The sequence below is a fragment of the Anguilla anguilla genome, chromosome 3 (genome assembly GCF_013347855.1).
Source record: "Anguilla anguilla isolate fAngAng1 chromosome 3, fAngAng1.pri, whole genome shotgun sequence".
In the NCBI taxonomy this organism is placed as follows: Eukaryota; Metazoa; Chordata; class Actinopteri; order Anguilliformes; family Anguillidae; genus Anguilla; species Anguilla anguilla.
Genome location: NC_049203.1, coordinates 42010380 through 42015069, shown reverse-complemented (window position 1 = coordinate 42015069; position 4690 = coordinate 42010380).

Here is a 4690-nt window from a genome sequence, read left to right as displayed (position 1 = left end):
ATAGCCGTTCTTTGGCGTGATAGAGTAACTTGAGTTCTATACCATGAGTTCTATACCATTGTCGTTCTGATAGCAAACAAAACTAGATAATGTACCCGATTAGAAAAACTCAAAACAGTTGTTATTCTGGAGCCTGGAAAGAGTTGTGATTATTGTTCATTTTATTCAGCAGGGCAATGCCCATTCGTTCACTTATAAAACACAAATATAAGGAATCAGCAGCTCATGGGTTTACTTTTGGTTTTGCAATGTTATGTCCTGCCGCATTGCATCATTTAAATGCTTTTGCACGATGTGATAAACTATCATGTTTAAAAACACCTTGGTTGGAAGCTGATATAGGCGGAACCACTCGGTGAATCAAATGAGTAAATTGAACAAATCACCTGCTTTATGTCTGATTGGGGGTTTAAAAGGTATATCCAATAGAGGGCAGATTGGGGCCTGAATACGTTGACAGCTACCTCCGTTTTTGCCTATAACAAACAAACATGGCAACATTGGAGGAAGTCGTTTTAATGTACATAATGCGAAGACGGGAGAAATATGGCAGTGACAACCGTGAATGTGGTACATAAGACCATTAAATTTATCGAGACATGACAACTGAGAATATGTTCCTCATTTTACAGTTGAGGGCAACTGATGATGAAAAGCACCTCCAGTATTTCTGCATGTCCGTTGGAAGATTTGATGACTTTCTCCATCTGGTGGCCCCCTTAATTCAACACCAAAAAACCCACACTGAGCCAGTGGATACAGCAGTGCAGCTTGCGATCACACTCCGCTTTCTTGCTACAGGCATCAGCCTTGGCAGCAAGCTTCAAGCTTGGATCTTCAACAGTTGGATGCATTGTAGGTGAGGTGTGCAAAGCTATTTGGGCTGCACTGAAAGGAGAATGTGTAGATTTCCCATGATATAGCACAGTAGGAGAACAGCCAGATTTCTGGTATTTGTGGAATTATCCTGTCTCAAAGCAGTAGATGGGAAATATGAGAATCTGTGCACCAGCTAACAGTCGAAGTTGTTTCCACAACTACAAGGGCTTTATCAGTTTCATCCTTATAGCTGTGTGCGACACCAGGTACACATTTACAGTTGAGGCCAAAAGTTTACATACACCTTGGCAAAAGAATTTTTCACTCCACACATTTCATGTTACCATACATTTCCTGTGTTAAATCAATTAGGGTATTTACTGTATTTCCATCAGAGGTCATTTCTAAGTAATAGCTAAGAGACATTTATTTCAGCTTTTATGTACTATATCAGATTTTTAGTGGATAAAAAGTGTACATACACTTTGTTATTATTTGGTGGTATTGCCTTTTAATTGCTTAACTAGAATCAAACACTTGTGGTAGCCTTCCACAACCTTCTCACCAGAGGCATCACTAGGGTGTGTGGGGGGTGCAGACCGCACCGGGTGACACCATCAGAGGGGGTGATACCGAAATGACTGGCAATAAATTTTTTGTGCAGTGTTTTGTGTAGCTACGGGTTGAAACAGTTAATTTCTCCCATGCAGTTTACTGCCGGTTGATGTAAATAGCTGTGTTAATGTGACGAGAACCGCTTTGTCGTTTGAATGCATAATCCCGGTCGACAACATCCAACAGCACCCCCCCACCCCCCCCCCCCCCAGGGTGACGAGATCCAACAGCAACCCCTAGTCGACAACATCGGGTGACACTAAAGGTCGACCGCACTGGGTGTCACCAACCCTAGTTGTCCACGCCACTGCTTCTCTCAATACTTTGCCGGAATATTTGCCCATTCTTCCTGACAGACCGCCTCCTTGCTCAAACACACTTTTTCAGATTAGTCCACAAATTTTCTATGGGATTCAGGTCAGGGCTTTGTGATGGCCACTCCAATACTTTCAATTTGTTGTCTTTAAGCCATTTTGTCACAACTTTGAAGGTATGCTTAGGATCATTGTCCTGCTGAAGTTTTAACTATCTAGCTGATGTATTGCGGTGTTGCTTCAGTATTTCTTGATAATCCGCCTTCCTCATGATGCCATCTATTTTCTGAAGTGCTCCAGTCCCTTTTCCAGCAAAACACCCCCACAAGATGATGCTGCCACCCCCATGCTTCACAGTTGGGTTGGTGTTCTTCGGATTGAAAGCCTCACCCTTTTTCCTCCATACACAGCGCTGATCATTATGGCCAAACAGTTCAATTTTTGTTTCATCTGACTAGAGAACACTCCTCCAAAAGGCTATGTCTTCGTCCTGGTTATCATTTGAAAACTTCATTCTGGCTTTTTTATGCTGGTCTTGGTGTAGGGGCTTCCTTGCGCGCAAGCCTTTCAGGCCTCCCAGACTGTTTAAAGAGACAGTAAACTTGTTGTATGTATGTTTTGACCCACTGGAATTCTGATATAATTAATTAAAGCTGAAATAAATCTGTCTCTAATCAATTGTTTTAAAATTACCTCTGATGTGAACAAAGTAGATGCCCTAATTGACTTGCTAAAAGAAATGTATGGTAACATTAAATGTGCGGAGTTGTAAAAAACTGAGTTGAATACTTTAGCCTAAGTGTATGTAAACTTTTGGTCACAACTGTATAGTCGTGGACATAGGAGCATATGGCTGGGACAGTGATGCTGGTTCGGATCCCAGCTCATCCAGGGCAAGCTTCACCTGCCACCTCCAGCCATTCTGCCCAGAAGTGAAGTCCCGAGACCCTATGTCTTTGTAGGGGACAAAGACTTTCCGTTGAAATTGAATCTGATGCAGCCGTATTCAGGGGAGCTTGCATCATCAAATAGGCTACGTCACAACGGATCCCAGTCTCACTGTCCCAATCATGTGCCCCCACAGTAACCCAGTATCTGAAGTGGTAACTGATGTCACACACAACCATCAGAGTGTCATAGAAGTTTATGTAAAGTTAATCTGAAGAATTTGAAGAGAACAGTTCAATACTGAGGACAACAAATTAAAATTTCAGTACTGCCCAGGTGGTTTTGCATACCTCATCCATGTCCACAACACAACTGACTGTGGTTTACGCAAGTTTGAAGTCTACCTAATGGTGACGAGCCACTTATTGCCACTAATTGTGTTATATTGTATTATATTATAAACTGCATAAATTCAATAAAAATGTGCGTACTAATAGCTATAAAGTAGTCCTGTGTTTCGTGTGTGTCCCCAAAGTTCGTTTTTCTGGGTGGGGAGGGCAGAGTTGTCCAGTCTCTTGAATGCACACATAGCAAAATGTATGTTTTAACAGGGTGAAATCTTATTGCTAAGCAATGTCTACAACTATCGCCACTCACGTGCAGGACGTGTTGCGCCTTTGGCATACTGGCTGCAAAGTGGCGAGTCTTTGGAAAGGCCATGGAGCTCTCTGTGGACAAGGCTGAAGACATCACAAAGGCATGTGTGGCTCTGCATAATTACTTTTTTGTCACTGACTAAGTCCAGCCTGAAAAGGCCAGGTACATCTTCAACACCTTGGTGGACACTGGAGATGTCCCTGGAGAGTGGAGACAAGTGACTGAGGGAGACTCCAATCTCCTCAATCCACGATGCCTCACTGCTGACCGAGCAACACGACTTTGCACTAAGGTTTGAAACCGCTTGTGGAACTATTGTCAGATGGCAGGGAAGATGGCCTCTGGCTGGGCACAAACTGGTTTTCTGTTCGGAGGGGGGAGGGTGTTCCTCACAGTTTCAGGCTTTTTCAGTTCCACTGTGCTCTGATGAAACTTTTTTATTTAAATGTTTTACCAGCATTTGTTTTTCCAGGCTCAGCAAAAAACAAAACTGTACGTGCTGAACCGAGACCTCCTGAAATGAAACCCTGTGCCATTAAAGCTTTCAGGAATTAGTTAAACTGTAAATATCATCCACATGAAACATTAAGGCTCAAAGTTTTTATTTTTCAGAGTGCCTTAAATGATTAACTGTAGATATACATAAAGCTGGAAAGGCTACAAAAGTATGTACAGTGACATGTACACATCAACATACACATGTACACACATTAGGCGCACAGAAAATGTAAAAATAAAAAAAGTTTCTTAAAGTAATTGCTGTTCTAATGTCATTACTGTTGCATTTTAATGTTATTTCAATTCAATATATTTACTATTGTTAAGATTTCTGTTCAAACAACCACAAATCCACATTCACACACACACGTACACAAATTTTAAACACTATTTCTTGTTATACCATTGTCAACTAAAAATTAAATAAATAATAATTATTGCTTTGTTCAGAATTATGGTTTTGCTGTCCAGTTTCACTGGCCCATTTTACCTGATCACGGCACGGTTGTCCTGGAAGGGGACATCTGACACTTAAATTATTACATAATTTCAACACTGAATGACAAAAGATATATGACTCCTATCCTTCTATGTGAAAGAAATAGCCTACATTTGGAAGTTACGCATTACTTACATAACTATATTGATGGCGTCAAAGACGATTTGCCAAAAAGTGGCCGCCTACTGCCTATTTTAAATTTTCGGGAGAAAAAATTGCGCGTGACACATTTCAGCCATAGCTCACTTTTCTAGTCGTAGCCCTTGGAAAAGCGCATGGACCACGGTAGAATCATGTACAATCGCATAATGCAATCAAAGGTGGACTGGAAATCTCGAATCAGAAGCTGCATCGAGAGCCAACTTCAGGGTTGTTGTCAAAACAGACTGACGTACCGAAA